Source organism: Mercenaria mercenaria, chromosome 2 (genome assembly GCF_021730395.1).
Source record: "Mercenaria mercenaria strain notata chromosome 2, MADL_Memer_1, whole genome shotgun sequence".
In the NCBI taxonomy this organism is placed as follows: Eukaryota; Metazoa; Mollusca; class Bivalvia; order Venerida; family Veneridae; genus Mercenaria; species Mercenaria mercenaria.
In genome coordinates, this window is record NC_069362.1 from 28047616 (window position 1) to 28068571 (window position 20956).

The following is a 20956-nucleotide window of genomic DNA, read 5'->3' on the forward strand; positions in this document are numbered from 1 at the left end:
ACTGATTTCTTAATTTGTTCGGCGAAGTTTCGTTGAGCAGTTGGGTACCTATAAAAGTACGTCTGAATATATTTTGACCGTTGTTCCTTGAAAATAGGACATATAAGAAGGTAATGCATTTCGTCACCGGTATCATTCTTATCGCAGAGAAAACACTTGCGATCTGAAATGTCAATTCCAACCCATCTTCCAACTTCAACTGGCAAAAACTGATTACCTGTTCTGTATCTTAGTAGATAAGTAGAAAGTGATTTGTTTAATTTCAAAAGATAATTTTCCAGGTGAATAGACGATTGTCTAGATGCATTCCATTTTTGTAAATATTGATCTATTAATGTTCTCCTAATTGTGAATTTGACTGTTTTAAAACATTTTCTTCCTCATGAGTTTATGAACTGGATTACAGCTGTTCAATAATATTTTCATATTTTGCAGTAAAAGAAAAAAAGAGGAAAATTTAAAAGAAGAAAAAAATTAAATTACCTTATCGACGACATGAACAAACTATATTCAAAAAACTTCTACTGACATATTAAAATACCCCATAAAATATTCTAGCCTTCTCTCACTTTCCTTAACCCTGTGCTTTATAGAATTTTCATAAACACTTTCAGAGCCATGCATCTAGGATTTTAATGCATTTTAATGAATTATGAGTAGGTCGTCGCTAGATGGCATCCAGTGCAGCGAGTACACCAACGAAGTGAGGTTCCGCCCACGACCGTAACTCCTCCCACAACTTTCAGCGGATGCGACGCATACATACGCATTGAAAACTGAACAACGAGAGCAGCATCCGGAATCATGACCAGGATGTTTCCAGCGAATTTTTGTGTTAAACACAGATGCAGAGGCAGATATGTTATACAGCAGCATGAAATGAAAAACGAGTTGAGATTCCCAAAAAGAAAAAAATGTTATGTGGGTTGGCACGTAAGTAATTATTCAAAAATTGCAAAATGAAAGTGAAAGTAGAGCTGTCAAATTGACAAAAAACTGCAGTATTTCAACAAATATATAAATAAGTGAACTGGTTTTCATTTCCCGTAGTACCTAGATAAATATGTAAGACACTCAACAAAAACAAACTTGGAGAAAAAATATGTTTGTAAAAGAAGTTTGATATTTTGTACAAAATAGAATGTGGACAGCTGAAGTACATGCTTTGTAAGACAAAATACATATTACCGAATGAGGTAATCTCTTAGTCTACTGTATAGAAAGTATTTTCTACTTCTTTTGAACAACTCCATATATAAATATCTATATGTTATGAATATTATGGGTCTGTCGGGCATAATTTCGAAAACGAAAATGTACCAAAGGGGTGGTCTCAAACGCTTTACATGAACCTTAAAAAAATAGAAAAAGTGGAAACTTCACAGGTCGCTCAACACGACAAAAACGAAAATGTTGCAGGCTCTTGATTGAGCCTGTACAAAGAGCTATAAAAATAAATAGATTGGCAACTTGAAAGGCATTTCTCACGAACATCGAGTGGGAACTGAATGAGGTATTAATGTAATGGTGTAAAAAAATCTGTTCCTGGCAGTTACTTGCGAAGAACAGGTTTGTACTGGTACAGAATCCACTAGTTAGGTTAACTGCCCACCGTTACATGACTGAAATACTGTTGAAAACCAGCGTTAAACCCAAACAAACGAATAAGTATAGCATGGAGTGAAGATATATGTATGTTTGATAGAGAACCAGTGTAGACAGGTGGTCAAGTATCGCATGGACTGAAGAAATAGGTATGTTTCATGGATAACCAGTGTAGGTAGGTAGCCAAGTATATATTGCATGGAGTGTATACGTAGAAATAGGTATGTTTGATCGAAAACCAGTGTAGGTAGGTGGTCAAGTATCGCATGGAGTGAAGATATAGGTATGTTTGATGGATAACCCAGTGATAGTCTCAAATCGACAGTTGGCTGAAAGAAGTAGATAAAAGATGTAGATAACCAGTGTATGTAGGTAGCTAAGTATTGCATGGAGTGTAGAAATAGCTATGTTTGATGGAAGACCAGTGTAGGTAGGTGGCCAAATATAGCAACGAGTAAAGAAATAGATATGTTTGATGGATAACCAGTGTAGGTAGGTGGCCATATATAGCAACGAGTAAAGAAATAGATATGTTTTATGGATACCCAGTGTAGGTAGGTGGCGAAGTATTGCAAGGAGTGAAGAAATAGGTATATTTGATGGATAACCAGTTTAGGTAGGTGGGCAAGTATTGCATGGAGTGTAGAAATCGGTATATTTGATGGAAAACCAGTGTAGTTAGGTGGCCAAGTATTGCATGGAGTGTAGAAATAGGTATGTTTGATGGATAACCAGTGTAGGTAGGTTGCCAATTATTGCATGGAATGTAGAAATAGGTATGTTTGATGGAAAACCAGTGTAGGTTGGTGGCCAAGTATTGCATGGAGTGTAGAAATAGGTATGTTTGATGGAAAACCAGTGTAGGTAGGTGGGCAAGTATTGCATGGAGTGTAGAAAAAGGTATGTTTTATGGATAACCAGTGTAGGTAGGTTGCCATGTATCACAAGGAGTTAAGAAATAGGTATATTTTATTGATAACCAGTGTAGGTAGGTGGTCAAATATTGCATAGTGTGAATAAATAGGTTTGTAAAATTGATAACCAGTGTAGGTAGGTGGGCAAGTATTGCATGGAGTGTAGAAATAGGTATGTTTGATGGAAAACCAGTGTAGGTAGGTGGGCAAGTATTGCATGGAGTGTAGAAACAGGTATGTTTGATGGAAAACCAGTGTAGGTAGGTTGCCAAGTATCACAAGGAGTTAAGAAATAGGTATGTTTTATTGATAACCAGTGTAGGTAGGTGGTCAAATATTGCATAGTGTGAAGAAATAGTTTTGTAAAATTGATAACCAGTGTAGGTAGGTGGCCAAATATTGCATGGAGTGTAGAAATAGGTATGTTTGATGGATAACCAGTCTAGGTATGTGCCCAAGTATTGCATGGAGTGTAGTTATAGGTATATTTGATGGAAATACAGTGTAGGTAGGGGGCCAAGTATTGCATGGAGTGTAGAAATAGGTGTGTTTGATGGAAAACCAGTGTAGTTAGGTGGGCAAGTATTGCATGGAGTGTAGAAAAAGGTATGTTTTATGGATAACCAGTGTAGGTAGGTTGCCAAGTATCACAAGGAGTTAAGAAATGGGTATGTTTTATTGATAACCAGTGCAGGTAGGTGGTCAAATATTGCATAGTGTAAAGAAATAGGTTTGTAAAATTGATAACCAGTGTAGGTAGGTGGCCAAGTATTGTATGGAGTGTAGAAATTGGTATGTTTTATGGATAACCAGTATAGCTAGGTGGCGAAGTATTGCATGGAATGAAGAAATAGGTATGTTTGATGGAAAACCAGTGTAGGTAGGTGGGCAAGTATTGCATGGAGTGTAGAAAAAGGTATGTTTTAATGGAAAACCAGTGTAGGTTGGTGGCCAAGTATTGTATGGAGTGAAGAAATAGGTATGTTTTATGGATAACCAGTATAGCTAGGTGGGCAAGTATTGCATGGAGTGTAGAAATAGGTATGTTTGATGGAAAACCAGTGTAGGTAGGTGGGCAAGTATTGCATGGAGTGTAGAAAAAGGTATGTTTTAATGGAAAACCAGTGTAGGTAGGTTGCCATGTATCACAAGGAGTTAAGGAATGGGTATGTTTGATTGATAACCAGTGTAGGTTGGTGGTCAAATATTGCATAGTGTAAAGAAATAGGTTTGTAAAATTGATAACCAGTGTAGGTAGGTGGGCAAGTATTGCATGGAGTGTAGAAATAGGTATGTTTGATGGAAAACCAGTGTAGGTAGGTGGGCAAGTATTGCATGGAGTGTAGAAAAAGGTATGTTTTATGGATAACCAGTGTAGGTAGGTTGCCAAGTATCACAAGGAGTTAAGAAATGGGTATGTTTTATTGATAACCAGTGCAGGTAGGTGGTCAAATATTGCATAGTGTAAAGAAATAGGTTTGTAAAATTGATAACCAGTGTAGGTAGGTGGCCAAGTATTGTATGGAGTGTAGAAATTGGTATGTTTTATGGATAACCAGTATAGCTAGGTGGCGAAGTATTGCATGGAATGAAGAAATAGGTATGTTTGATGGAAAACCAGTGTAGGTAGGTGGGCAAGTATTGCATGGAGTGTAGAAAAAGGTATGTTTTAATGGAAAACCAGTGTAGGTTGGTGGCCAAGTATTGTATGGAGTGAAGAAATAGGTATGTTTTATGGATAACCAGTATAGCTAGGTGGGCAAGTATTGCATGGAGTGTAGAAATAGGTATGTTTGATGGAAAACCAGTGTAGGTAGGTGGGCAAGTACTGCATGGAGTGTAGAAAAAGGTATGTTTTAATGGAAAACCAGTGTAGGTAGGTTGCCATGTATCACAAGGAGTTAAGGAATGGGTATGTTTGATTGATAACCAGTGTAGGTTGGTGGTCAAATATTGCATAGTGTAAAGAAATAGGTTTGTAAAATTGATAACCAGTGTAGGTAGGTGGCCAAGTATTGTATGGAGTGTAGAAATTGGTATGTTTGATGGAAAACCAGTGTAGGTAGGTGGCCAAGTATTGTATGGAGTGAAGAAATAGGTATGTTTTATGGATAACCAGTATAGCTAGTTTGCGAAGTATTGCATGGAATGAAGAAATAGGTATGTTTGATGGATAACCAGTGTAGTTTGGTGGCCAAGTATTGCATGGAGTGTAGAAATAGGTTTGTTTGATGGAAAACCAGTGTAGGTAGGTGGGCAAGTATTGCATGGAGTGTAGAAAAAGGTATGTTTTAATGGAAAACCAATGTAGGTAGGTTGCCAAGTATCACAAGGAGTTAAGAAATGGGTATGTTTTATTGATAACCAGTGTAGGTAGGTGGTCAAATATTGCATAGTGTAAAGAAATAGGTTTGTAAAATTGATAACCAGTGTAGGTAGGTGGCCAAGTATTGCATGGAGTGTAGAAATAGGTATGTTTGATCGGCAAATATATTGTCTTCGGTTATCTAAATGTGAAACAATAGTATTACAATAGTATAACAAAATGAAAAACATGTATGCTTTAAGAAACTGTAAAGACACATGTTTACTATTTGTTAACGAAACATGCATACATTTATTCAGTGCTGCTAACCACTTTAAAGTATTCCTAGCACAGCACATTCACGAAGTGTTATCAATACAGAAGAGCCTCGCAGAAATACATCTATTCCATGAACAACAGGACTCAACATAGAACATATACAAAAGTTCCAAATTAATCGGAATAGAGATGAATTGAAATATGATAAATCAATGAATACATCATTACAAGATTGAAATACTGATTGATATTTTTTGTATTTAGTCCATCTAATTAGGTATACTAAAGGCTTTTGGCAACTATATTTGTTTTCATTGAGTGATAATAATTACACATTATACTCATTAAAACTACATTGTTAGAATAAGCTGCAATAGAAACAGTTTAAAACATTACCGATCCGGCTTTTAAAGTGATTAGAAAGAGGAACAGAGCAGACATGTTATTAAAACAGATTGCGTCGTTACACAGATAGTAAATAGAGGATGAACAACAGTATCAACTGTCTAACAGAGAAAGTTTAATAGGCATAGCAGGTTTGGAATATCAAGCTAGATTTGTTATAACAACATGTTTCGTATTTTTTACATAAAAGACCTTTGGTTAAAATACCTTCTAATGTATTTCTCCCTTCGGTTTTCCTTACATGGACACTAAAATTAAAAGGGAAAAATCAAATACAATGTAAGAAGTATCTTTCAGTTCTATGTATAATATTACGTGAATAACGTTCATTCTATATTCTAAGAAAATGCTCTTGTGTAATATATTCTAACATTCAAAGAACAAATGGTTATACATCCAAATATGATTTATAATTTAACTCTTGCTTAAAACATTTGAAATAACAAAGTACTGCTCTGTTATCTACAACAACATTCCATTCTTGTGTAAAACAAGCAATGACACGTTGCTTAGAGTTGTTAAATAAATGTTCTTGTTTTCTTTTGATTTACATAATATGATATTGCATCAGTATAATGATTTATTTATGATGACATATCTCTCTCAACGTAAACACCTACGCTATAAGTTCAAACATATAGCCGAGCTACGATGGCCTAATGGATAAGACACCTGTCCTGCAATCGGGAGGTCGAAGGTTTTAGCACTGTCAGTGGCGGGTCTTGTTCCTGAGGAGATACCGGTTGGTGAGCCGCCAGCTAGTTAAATAATGGTTACCGACTGCCTACCTGTCTAGTGCCTGGCATGAAAAAATAGGAATCGGGAAGTAATGCTGTTCAATGTATAAAGTTCAAACATATAGTCGAGCTACGATGGCCTAATGGATAAGGCACCTGTCCTGCAATCGGGAGGTCGAAGGTTTTAGCACTGTCAGAGGCGGGTCTTGTTACTGAGGAGATACCGGTTGGTGAGCCACCAGCTAGTTAAATAATGGTTACAGACTGCCTACCTGTCTAGTGCCTGGCATGAAAAAATAGGAATCGGGAAGTAATGCTGTTCAATGTATAAAGGTGTCTCATAACCCAACTTGGCTGGCCATTTCAGTAGGGATGACACTATAATAAACGAACACTATACTTTACTTTTATAGCCTTTGACACAATATTAGAGGAGATTTTTCAGCAAATTAAGATTGAGTCTAACGCAATGTTTCAAACGAATAGAATTTTTAAACATCATCCCGCAAACCGTTTTCTCCGATAATGAAATACTTTGACATACATTCTGTGGATAACCTCCCTCCTTTCAAGATTATTCAATATATAGAAACTCAACTCGTCAGACAATATTGATTGTAAAAGCTATTGACAGTTATGTGCATCAATTTGGCTAACTTTATACCAAGTTTATCTAAGCAATTCTGATTTTGACTTTGAAAATCGACACGTCAAACACTTTGTTGTCTGAAAATGCAGAACTATTTAATGAACTTATATCAAAGCTGTTCAAGCCGTCAAATTCGTCAAAAATGCACATTGGCATGATGGTATTTCATTGACTCTTTTTGAAAATAAAAGTAGCCGCTGGTATTCAATTTCTGCTTTTAATACCTACTTCAGTCATCTAAGATCACCAGATCCCACTTCTTAAATTTTATAGCCGGTGTTACAAGATATCTTTGCAAGTACTTTTTTTTAATTCAACAGCCGAAAAAGGATCGGCGTGATGTCATAGTAGCTAGTATTAAATAAAACAAATGTGGTTTGATGTTTTTAGTTTATTTGAATGTAGGAACAACTACTTATACTGATAGGAAAGTAGTGCGTATTTTACCCTGTATTTAAGTGTACATGTGTATGTTTGTGTGAGCCTCTAAAAGAAGGCATAATTGATTTTCTAATATTTTGTCTTGCCATACCCTCTGTATGCTTACACTGGTGTTCAAATATAGTGTCAAGCGACATCATCACAAACAGATATTGCGTCTTCCGCAAGTCAAAGACCATAAGTTCAAACAATAACACGGATATAACGAGTATAGTGCAGATTCCTATCTGAATTATATGAAATATGTACTCCGTACATTGCTTTTTATGCATGTTGTTTACATTATTCACATTCTACATTGCCCCTCATAGTCATGGGTTAGAAACCTCAATAGAGGTTTAAGTTTGTTTTATTTTGTTCACAAAACGCAAGTTTAAATTGATAAATCACGTTGATATCAGCTTTATTTGCTGTTAACAGTTGTTTTGTTAGTTGTATGCATAAAGTATCGCCCATGAATCTTTAATCACTGTCGCCAAACGTTCTTCAAGAACAGACTCAGTCAAACGGAATCTGATATTATTCTTCTTGGTTGCATTCTTTGCTTCCAAAGGATCTTTTTGCAGATTTTATTAAGGCCATGTTTGTGTAATAACAAATCGTCAATAAAATATGCCTGACATTTAGGACATTTAAATCAAGAGACAGCATTTTCAGAAATCAATGTGATATTTGGACGTTTAATGGTGTCCATTTGTCATCACACTTGTTAAGTTCTAAACGGTTAAATAATACAGTTCATCCAATAGTTATGGTCTTGGTTTAATAAATCTTGACAACATTATATATATATATGTACAGTCAAACCTGTTTGCTTTGATCACCCTTGGGGGAAAAATGTCGTTCTTTTTGACAGGCGATCTCTCATTGCGCTATTTAAGGTTAAATGGGAAGAGAAAATAGATGTCGTTATAAGCGTATTCAAAATAAATGGCCATTTTTCATAGGTAGTCTTAATAACTAGTTGGATTGTTAATGTTAAGGAGCTTCAGTTGCTTCACTGGTATTCGATAATCATATAATACAGAGATAGTCCTACACTCGTGAGACTTTGCAAACAAACTAGTAATAAAAGACTCGTTGAAAACTATTTTTGTCGTGTGACCGACATCACTAACCGTGGTTCTAAGGCGGTGTCCCTTATATTCCTAAGTTTGCATGTTTTTGTTTTGTTCAATTCAATTTCGGTATGTATTTTTGTATATGATAGTCATAGACAAGTTTACATCTAAACATACATTGCTATAGAGTAGCGGTTTAATTAAGGAGGCCAAGTTCTTGAATTTTACAGTTAAACATTTATTCTTATGTGACCATGTTTGTAAGACTTTTTCTTTTAGACTTTTGAAAGAATGGTTTTCATGTCCGAAACATTCTGAAATGACACTAATTTTACTTGAGTAATGCTTACATTTTACTCGGACTTTATCATAGACCCCCTGTGTAAAATCTCACGCTCGTAGATAAAATCAAATAATGTTTCAATAAAACTTCAAAATAATCTGGTTTTTAGCATCGTCTATGGCATTGCATTCAAAAATCTTTTTAAATTCTCATATAATGTGATATTTATTTCTAAAGTCACTATATGTTCATGTACCATGATGGATAGGCTTCATTGATTAGAATTTTCAACAGAAACTACATGTAATTGTAATGCTTGTTGTGATAATAAGCTGTCTTGTCGCAATTAACCTTCGACACGTTTTAACATGTGTCTTTTAATTTGGAACCAAACACAATTAGTTTTTAGTTTCAACATATGATCATGAAAATGAGGCGTTTCCAGAAAGTAGAAAAATATTCGGAAGACCAGTCACTGTGTATTAGAAACCACAAAGCAGAATCTTATCATTTTAGCTGTAATATTTAATGACGTTACGAATAATACGTCACAATGTTTGAAATCGAAGTAAACAATGCTTTTTACTGTAGTTGGCAAATAGCCTTTTTATGACTGTCATTTTTGTATCTGGTAAAAATTGTTACTGTAATGATGAATTTTATGTTTTTTTTTTCCAAAGTTATTTACTTCGGCTTTTATAAACGGAAGTTGGATAAGGTATGTCGGGGTACCGAAATGGCGATTTTGGTGGTGTTAGTTAGCTGGTAAAATGGACGACTTTAATATTTTTCTTGTTAGATGTGCTCATTGTAACATCAGATGAATATTATTTCTTTCATCTTAAATGTTATTTGCATTGGTTTTTGAGATGATGTTCGAGTTATCAGACGGTATTGCCAAACTGTACTATTTCATAGAATATTAAGTGGGTTTGACATGATAATGCATAAATATTTATTGATAGAGCTTCAGGCGCCTATCTGTGCCACAACTTACGTTTACGCTTTCGAAGGGAAAGTTCTGGTTAAATGCATGTTATCATGTCACGACATGACAATCGGAGCCAATTATTGGTTGTGGTCTATGGAAGCTCCACTTTTGGGGTCACAATAATTATGGGAAATGTATGATCAGTTGCATGAAGCTTCATCAAGTCTGTTAACACCACACTGTTTTAAGTAAAATGAATTGCAGGTCTTGCTTACAACTAAATGAGTCAAGTACTTCATCATGTATCGGTGCATACGTTTCAATCAACTCGAATAACTGGATTTGTCAAAATTAAAAGATTGACTGGAAATCACATATACTAAACTTTAAACGGTGTATAATTATTATATGCAAGGATGTCGGCCCGAAAAATAGCTCTTGTAAAGTAGTTTCTTCTATCACGGTTCACTGATATAGTATCCGTAATGTTAGTTTGGTATTCCCTAAGGTAACCATATGGAATAATTGTATATATCATGATACATCTTTGTATAGATATCATCAAAAGGCCATTCAAACTAATAATCTAAAACACAATAAAAGCTACAATTTTTTTACGAGATTTTATTACAACAAAAAAGTAAAATACATTGTGAAAAGGGTTGAGATGAAGTTTTTTAAATTATTTAACTCTATACAAACCTTAGTACATGACATAAATATACATCTGTAAACTGGCTCTAAAATGTAATAGGTCATATTATGTGAAATGAAACTAAAATGTTAAACAAGAGGGTCCTAGCTCACCTGACTTTAGTTGCTTGCTTGAACAAATTTCTTTGCTAAAGCTTAAACAAAATAAAGACATGGTGAGTAGGTCATGGTAAAGAGTATTGAAGAAAGCTACGGAAATTTGTTAAAAAATTATACAGTTGGTCCAAATTTTCATGCTGTACCTTCAAAAACAAGAAAGTAAGGTCGATAGGTCAAAAGGTGAGTATTGAAATCTGTATCACAAGTTATACAGGTGTTCCAATTTCTATGCTGTAAATTAAGAACAAGTAGGTCAGTAGGTCACGATTCAGACTATATAAGAGGAGAACTGAAATCTGTATCAAACATTATACATGTGTGCTTTGTTGTTACTTCAGAAACAAGAATGTAGGTCATGAAGTCAAAATTAGGAACATTCAAGATGAGTAATGAAATCTGTATCAAACTATATACAGACGGTCCAAATCTCTTTTTGTAGCTTCAAAAACAAGAAGTAGGTCAGTACATCAGGGTTAAGAATATTAAAGATGAGTATTGAAATCTGTATCGAGAGTTATAAATGTGATCGAAATTTCTGTGCTGTATCTTCAAAAAAAAAAAGTAGGTCATTAGGTCAGGGTTAAGAATATCAAATATGAGTATTGAAATCTTTTTCGAGAGTTATGTGATCAAAATGTCTATGCTGTAACTTCAAAAACAAGAATGTAGGTCAGTAGGTCACAATTAAAAATATTCAAGATGAGTAATGAAATCTGTATCAAACTATACAGACGGTCCAAATCACTTTTTTGTAGCTTCAAGAACACGAAAGAAGGTCGGTAAGTCAAGGTTAAGAATATTAAAGATGAGTATTGAAATCTGTATCGAGAGTTATAAATGTGATCAAAATTTCTATGCTGTATCTTCGAAAACAAGAAAGTAGGTCAGGGTTAAGAATATTAAAGATGAGTGTTAATATCTGTATCGAGATTTATGTGAAATAAATTTCTATGCTGTACTTTCAAAAACAAGAAGTAGGTCAGTAGGTCATGATTAAGAATATTCAAGGTAAGTATTGAACTCTGTATCAAACATTATACATGTAATTCAAATTTATACGCTATATCTTCAAAAATGAAAAATGTAGGTAAGAAATAAATATATATACTTGGCCTAGAGATCATCAAGATAAACATTCAGTGAAAGTTTGTATCCAGTCAAAGCATAAATGAAACCTGTATATGGCATAACAGGCAAACGTAGATTATTTTGCCCTTTTCAGTGGCAGTAACTCTAGAACCGACGATGGAATCTGGCCTGTATTCGAAAGGAACCGAGATCTAAATGTGACTTAAGTTGTATGTAAATATGGTTGAAATCGAATGTAAAATGTCACTTCTATCGTGTTCACAATGTACAAATTAACAAAGTTTGGCTCTTTCAGGGGTCAGTCAGGGTCCATAACTCCAGAACCTTTGATTGGATCTGATGGATTTATCATGGAATCCAAGATCTGTTATTGTTAAAGATATTTTGCTTGTGACTGTATTAAATCAAACCAAAAATCAAGTCTCTATATGCCTGCAAAGGTCAAAAAAGAAAAAGTTTGGCCCTTTAAGGGCCATAACTCTGGAACCCATGATGGGATCTGGCCAGTTTTCCTAAGGGACAGAGATGTTATGCCGACACAAGTTATGTGCAAAATGTTCACCAGCCAAAAAAGCAAATGTTGGTCCTTTAAGGGTCATAACTCTGGAACTCGTGACAGGATCCGGCCAGTGTTCAAAAGGAACCGAGATATTATGCTAATACAGGTTGTGTGCAAATCTGATTTAAATCAATTACAAAATGTGGTCTATATCATGTTTGCAAGCCAAAATAGCAAATTTTGTCCCTTTAAGGGTTCATATTTCTGGAACCCATGATGGGATCTAGCCAGATTTTTTAAAGGAACCGAGATATTATGCCAACAAGATTGATTAAAATCAATTGCTAAAAGTGGTGTCTATTGTGTTCATAAAAAATTTGGACGGACGACGGACGAAGGGCGATCACAAAAGCTTACCCTGTCACTATGTGACAGGTGAGCTAAAAATGAACAGTTTATTTTTATTATCGGGATTGAAGTAGGATATGATAATTCTGGTTAGATTCAGGCTAAAGATTATTTATAAAATAGCACTTCCCCGAATTATTTGATTTGTTGTAAAAAAAAAAATAATAAAAGAAAAACAATATCTCTGCGTGTAACACACTCTTTATGAATTAGGAACAGAAGAATTTGAAAATCTGTACATGGTCAAATATAAACGGAAAATATACTGACAACATTTAAAATTATTTACCAAAAAAAATGCATAAACTAATATAATAAAACAAACAAAATAATGAAAACAACAAAAAAAAAACAAAGAAAAATATCAAACAGGGAGTGCCACGCACCAAAAGCGCAGCCTCCTCAAAACGAACCCCCCAGCACTCAAACGCGTGCACCACACACACACTCAAAGCTTACACATCAGGACAAAACGAACAACACACACACACACACACACACACACACACACACACTCAAAGCCAACACATAAGGACAAGACGAACAATAAGCATACACACAAGCGCGCACACAAAGTCAACACACAAGGACAAAACGAACAAACAAAGGAACACAGTTGGGCACCGCCTTGGAACGGTCAGTGGCAAAAACAACACTGGGGAGCTTAAACCGGTTTATGGTGCGCACCCAACCTCACTCTTACCCCCACCATGTTCCAAAGACATGGGACACACCGGTACAATGGTTGTTTTAGCTTTCAGTCTAAAACATCGACTTCAGTTCGTTGATATGACTTGTGTACATTTATTTCGATGAAAATCTGCATGTAGCAATTGCATTTTTAACAAAGTTATTGATATAATACACTGTAATAAAAAAATCAATTTGTTTGTCCAACTTGATCCACTCAATGAAAAATTATTATTATTAGCGATATTATACTAACGAAAGCATTGTCTTGTACATAATACTTTCATAATATGAACCCTTGATCTCATCATCATCATAAAATTACTGAAACATCAGCAACAACAACGACTTCCTCAAAAACAGCAAAAAATTGTAATTAGATAAAATTGGATAAAACATTTTAAGCACAAAATAGACGTGTGAATAATTTCTTTTTCTTGAAAATTTAACAGATATAATACATATAAAAACATTTTTTCAACAAAGCACATACACTGGTATAAATACTTGTAAATAATATATGGTTTAGTAACCGTCACCACAACAATCATATCAATATTAAAGTTCTTTCATACCCCCAGCACAAATCCTGTTATATATGGTTTAGTAACCGTCACCACAACACTCATATCAATATTAAAATTGTTTCATACCCCAGCACAAATCCTGTTATATATGGTTTAGTAACCGTCACCACAACACTCATAACAATATTAAAGTTGTTTCATACCCCCAGCACAAATCCTGTTATATATGGTTTAGTAACCGTCACCACAAAAATCATATCAATATTAAAATTGTTTCATACCCCCAGCACAAATCCTGTTATATATGGTTTAGTAACCGTCACCACAACACTCATATCAATATTAAAGTTGTTTCATACCCCCAGCACAAATCCTGTTATATATGGTTTAGTAACCGTCACCACAACAATCATATCAATATTAAAGTTGTTTCATACCCCCAGCACAAATCCTGTTATATATGGTTTAGTAACCGTCACCACAACACTCATGTCAATATTAAAGTTGTTTCATACCCCCAGCACAAATCCTGTTATATATGGTTTAGTAACCGTCACCACAACACTCATGTCAATATTAAAGTTGTTTCATACCCCCAGCACAAATCCTGTAATATATGGTTTAGTAACCGTCACCACAACAATCATATCAATATTAAAGTTGTTTCATACCCCCAGCACAAATCCTGTTATATATGGTTTAGTAACCGTCACCACAACACTCATATCAATATTAAAGTTGTTTCATACCCCAGCACAAATCCTGTTATATATGGTTTAGTAACCGTCACCACAACACTCATATCAATATTAAAGTTGTTTCATACCCCAGCACAAATCCTGTTATATATGGTTTAGTAACCGTCACCACAACACTCATATCAATATTAAAGTTGTTTCATACCCCCAGCACAAATCCTGTTATATATGGTTTAGTAACCGTCACCACAACACTCATATCAATATTAAAGTTGTTTCATACCCCAGCACAAATCCTGTTATATATGGTTTAGTAACCGTCACCACAACACTCATATCAATATTAAAGTTGTTTCATACCCCCAGCACAAATCCTGTAATATATGGTTTAGTAACCGTCACCACAACACTCATATCAATATTAAAGTTGTTTCATACCCCCAGCACAAATCCTGTTATATATGGTTTAGTAACCGTCACCACAACACTCATATCAATATTAAAGTTGTTTCATACCCCCAGCACAAATCCTGTTATATATGGTTTAGTAACCGTCACCACAACACTCATATCAATATTAAAGTTGTTTCATACCCCCAGCACAAATCCTGTTATATATGGTTTAGTAACCGTCACCACAACAATCATATCAATATTAAAGTTGTTTCATACCCCCAGCACAAATTCTGTTATATATGGTTTAGTAACCGTCACCACAACACTCATATCAATTTTAAAGTTGTTTCATACCCCCAGCACAAATCCTGTTATATATGGTTTAGTAACCGTCACCACAACACTCATATCAATATTAAAGTTGTTTCATACCCCCAGCACAAATCCTGTTATATATGGTTTAGTAACCGTCACCACAGCACTCATATCAATATTAAAGCTGTTTCATACCCCCAGCACAAATCCTGTTATATATGGTTTAGTAACCGTCACCACAACAACCATATCAATATTAAAGTTGTTTCATACCCCCAGCACAAATCCTGTTATATATGGTTTAGTAACCGTCACCACAACAACCATATCAATATTAAAGTTGTTTCATACCCCCAGCACAAATCCTGTTATATATGGTTTAGTAACCGTCACCACAACAATCATATCAATATTAAAGCTGTTTCATACCCCCAAAACAATCCTGTTATATATGGTTTAGTAACCGTCACCACAACACTCATATCAATATTAAAGTTGTTTCATACCCCAGCACAAATCCTGTTATATATGGTTTAGTAACCGTCACCACAACACTCATATCAATATTAAAGTTGTTTCATACCCCCAGCACAAATCCTGTTATATATGGTTTAGTAACCGTCACCACAACAATCATATCAATATTAAAGTTGTTTCATACCCCCAGCACAAATCCTGTTATATATGGTTTAGTAACCGTCACCACAACACTCATATCAATTTTAAAGTTGTTTCATACCCCCAGCACAAATCCTGTTATATATGGTTTAGTAACCGTCACCACAACACTCATATCAATATTAAAGTTGTTTCATACCCCCAGCACAAATCCTGTTATATATGGTTTAGTAACCGTCACCACAACAATCATATCAATATTAAAGTTGTTTCATACCCCCAGCACAAATCCTGTTATATATGGTTAAGTAACCGTCACCACAACACCCATATCAATATTAAAGCTGTTTCATACCCCCAGCACAAATCCTGTTATATATGGTTTAGTAACCGTCACCACAACAATCATATCAATATTAAAGTTGTTTCATACCCCAGCACAAATCCTGTTATATATGGTTAAGTAACCGTCACCACAACACCCATATCAATATTAAAGCTGTTTCATACCCCCAGCACAAATCCTGTTATATATGGTTTAGTAACCGTCACCACAACAATCATATCAATATTAAAGTTGTTTCATACCCCCAGCACAAATCCTGTTATATATGGTTTAGTAACCGTCACCACAACAATCATATCAATATTAAAGTTGTTTCATACCCCCAGCACAAATCCTGTTATATATGGTTAAGTAACCGTCACCACAACACTCATATCAATATTAAAGTTGTTTCATACCCCCAGCACAAATCCTGTTATATATGGTTTAGTAACTGTCACCACAACACTCATATCAATATTAAAGCTGTTTCATACCCCCAGCACAAATCCTGTTATATATGGTTTAGTAACCGTCACCACAACACTCATATCAATATTAAAGTTGTTTCCTACCCCCAGCACAAATCCTGTTATATATGGTTTAGTAACCGTCACCACAACACTCATATCAATATTAAAGCTGTTTCCTACCCCCAGCACAAATCCTGTTATATATGGTTTAGTAACCGTCACCACAACACTCATATCAATATTAAAGCTGTTTCATACCCCCAGCACAAATCCTGTTATATATGGTTTAGTAACCGTCACCACAACACTCATATCAATATTAAAGCTGTTTCATACCCCCAGCACAAATCCTGTTATATATGGTTTAGTAACCGTCACCACAACACTCATATCAATATTAAAGCTGTTTCATACCCCCAGCACAAATCCTGTTATATATGGTTTAGTAACCGTCACCACAACACTCATATCAATATTAAAGTTCTTTCATACCCCCAGCACAAATCCTGTTATATATGGTTTAGTAACCGTCACCACAACACTCATATCAATATTAAAGTTCTTTCATACCCCCAGCACAAATCCTGTTATATATGGTTTAGTAACCGTCACCACAACACTCATATCAATATTAAAGTTCTTTCATACCCCCAGCACAAATCCTGTTATATATGGTTTAGTAACCGTCACTACAACACTCATATCAATATAAAAGCTGTTTCATACCCCCAGCACAAATCCTGTTATATATGGTTTAGTAACCGTCACCACAACAATCATATCAATATAAAAGCTGTTTCATACCCCCAGCACAAATCCTGTTATATATGGTTTAGTAACCGTCACCACAACAATCATATCAATATTAAAGCTGTTTCATACCCCCAGCACAAATCATGTTATATATGGTTTAGTAACCGTCACTACAACACTCATATCAATATAAAAGCTGTTTCATACCCCCAGCACAAATCCTGTTATATATGGTTTAGTAACCGTCACCACAACACTCATATCAATATTAAAGTTGTTTCATACCCCCAGCACAAATCCTGTTATATATGGTTTAGTAACCGTCACCACAACAATCATATCAATATTAAAGTTGTTTCATACCCCCAGCACAAATCCTGTTATATATGGTTTAGTAACCGTCACCACAACACTCATATCAATATTAAAGTTGTTTCATACCCCCAGCACAAATCCTGTTATATATGGTTTAGTAACCGTCACCACAACACTCATATCAATATTAAAGCTGTTTCATACCCCCAGCACAAATCCTGTTATATATGGTTTAGTAACCGTCACCACAACACTCATATCAATATTAAAGCTGTTTCATACCCCCAGCACAAATCCTGTTATATATGGTTTAGTAACCGTCACCACAACACTCATATCAATATTAAAGTTGTTTCATACCCCCAGCACAAATCCTGTTATATATGGTTTAGTAACCGTCACCACAACACTCATATCAATATTAAAGCTGTTTCATACCCCAGCACAAATCCTGTTATATATGGTTTAGTAACCGTCACCACAACACTCATATCAATATTAAAGTTGTTTCATACCCCCAGCACAAATCCTGTTATATATGGTTTAGTAACCGTCACCACAACAATCATATCAATATTAAAATTGTTTCATACCCCCAGCACAAATCCTGTTATATATGGTTTAGTAACCGTCACCACAACACTCATATCAATATTAAAGCTGTTTCATACCCCCAGCACAAATCCTGTTATATATGGTTTAGTAACCGTCACCACAACACTCATATCAATATTAAAGTTGTTTCATACCCCCAGCACAAATCCTGTTATATATGGTTTAGTAACCGTCACCACAACACTCATATCAATATTAAAGTTCTTTCATACCCCCAGCACAAATCCTGTTATATATGGTTTAGTAACCGTCACCACAACACTCATATCAATATTAAAGTTGTTTCATACCCCCAGCACAAATCCTGTTATATATGGTTTAGTAACCGTCACCACAACAATCATATCAATATTAAAGTTGTTTCATACCCCCAGCACAAATCCTGTTATATATGGTTTAGTAACCGTCACCACAACACTCATATCAATATTAAAGTTGTTTCATACCCCCAGCACAAATCCTGTTATATATGGTTTAGTAACCGTCACCACAACACTCATATCAATATTAAAGTTCTTTCATACCCCCAGCACAAATCCTGTTATATATGGTTTAGTAACCGTCACCACAACACTCATATCAATATTAAAGTTCTTTCATACCCCCAGCACAAATCCTGTTATATATGGTTTAGTAACCGTCACCACAACACTCATATCAATATTAAAGTTGTTTCATACCCCCAGCACAAATCCTGTTATATATGGTTTAGTAACCGTCACCAAAACAATCATATCAATATTAAAGTTGTTTCATACCCCCAGCACAAATCCTGTTATATATGGTTTAGTAACCGTCACTACAACACTCATATCAATATTAAAGCAGTTTCATACCCCCAGCACAAATCCTATTTGAAAAGGTTATAATGTAGATATAAGGCATGTTTATCGTGTCATACGATCCATAGAATCCCGAGGGGATTGTTGGCGAGGGAACCGACGTATTTTAGGAGTTCTGCAGATGTTATAGCACGAAATTAACATGTAACATGCTAAAAGCTAACGTCAGTCTAGCTTTATAAGTTTAAATGTGTAAAACAGTAAAAAGACAATATATTGTCCGTCAACCTATTATGCGCGTGAATGCAAATTTGAGTACGCTGTTACCTTCAAAGTTTATCTTCTGAACCGAAGTGTTATTGAAAGCATAGTTTTGAATTTCCTCTATTTCATTGTCAGAAATATCTATACTTTGCAAGTTCAAGTCAGAAAATGTCAAAGAATATATAATTTTTAGTTTTGTCCTAGATAATCTCAAACTTCTGATATTTCTTAATCCTCGAAATGCTGACGATGAAACCACTCTCAACTCAAAATTGCCGTCTAAATTTAGGAAGGTAAGATGATGTAGATTTCCAAATGCATTCTATGGCAGCACTTCGATTCTGTTGTTCGCTATATCTAGAGTGATCAGATTGTTTAATTGAAAGAAAGCCATACTATTTACTATTTAGATTTCACTTGAAGATATATTCAGTCTTAACATGAAAGGAAAGCGTAAGTTGTTCTGGGATATTATATCTTTGATACCAGAATTCCTACTTAAGTCTGCACTTCGTGTGTGTATTGACATCAGTCATGTTAAAGTCTTTTCCTCGACAGTTGATTGTCTGACCAACACATTTGCATTTTTGTGGACAGACAAAATCACACAGTCGCTCGTCATCACCATTACTGCAGTGAACGACCCCATCACATACTTCTTTCAGTGGTATACATTGCTTGCTGGAGGAGCACCTGTATCTTCCAAAACAGGGAACGTGCGAAGCCTCTGAAATGAGTGGGCAGCCTTTTGAAATACATGCTTCTTCTTATGAAGGGGATCACTCATGTCTTTTCAAAACCAAAGTATATGAAAGCTTATCATTAATAAGCAAATCAGTTTAGCTCATATACAAAATAACAGCACGTAGTACGTGACTGTTTGCCACAAAGATAGAATTTCAAGCGAGGTGATTTATATGATAAATTTTAAAAAGCAATTAACAGTTGTAGATTTCTAGAATGCAGACTATTGCATTCCTTTTAAGATGTTATTATAGCTAAATATGGCTCAAAGATGGCATTATTTGACAGCAAATCTTTACGTTCTGTTGCACAAGAGATGTGCAGTGCAGTTCTCAGAATTGGTTTACAGCGGCATTAGCTTCTTGTGGTGTATAGGTGAAAAATCTCATTTCAATAGTACTACAAACATATTTCCTCCAAAACTCATAAAATTCGTTTACTTGTTCATATTTTATATTTAACATGATGAAATATTTCATTACATCTTATTTTCTATTTCCTCACCAATTTAAAAATAAAAATTACATCCAGTTAGTATGTGAAAGGGCTTAAAATTATTTGGTATTATTTTTCAGACATTTTGGAGCTTATTCTGTAGTCGTCAAATTAGAAATACATGTATAATTGAATGATTGTTTGATGGTAGAATAGAGATAAAGTTAATTTCGCTAAGTTGTTAGTCTATATATGATTTTGTATTTTCAGAGATATGTTTTGTGGAGAATATCCACTGGCGTTTCAACAGATTTCAGATTTTGATATACGTTTAAAGTGTCCACTTTCGCTAAATAGTATTTAGTCCGGTGCATTAACTAAAATGTGTCACTTTTATAGCTTTCGATCACTTTGAAACGATAAAAAACTGTTAGTTGTAGAATTAGCGTAAATGTTAAAATCACACGTAAGAATTATGATAAAAAGATGTTTGAAAAGCACTTGCCTGTGCATATTTCTGGAAATAATCTGTATCCAGTCGACAATAATGAGCCCCATCTGCTGATGTGTACATCCTTTACAAACTT

At 34.9% G+C, this 20956-nt stretch overlaps 1 protein-coding gene across 1 annotated transcript in view; it reads left to right on the forward strand.

Annotated features, from left to right (window-relative positions):
- The first annotated feature begins 728 nt into the window (after positions 1-728).
- Positions 729-20956, forward strand: part of LOC123562634 (neuronal acetylcholine receptor subunit alpha-6-like) — a 42802-nt gene continuing 22574 nt past the window's right edge. The window contains exon 1 of the mRNA XM_053533348.1: positions 729-933. The gene's annotated coding sequence lies outside the window, so the exon portion shown is untranslated. The remainder of the gene's footprint in view (positions 934-20956) is intronic.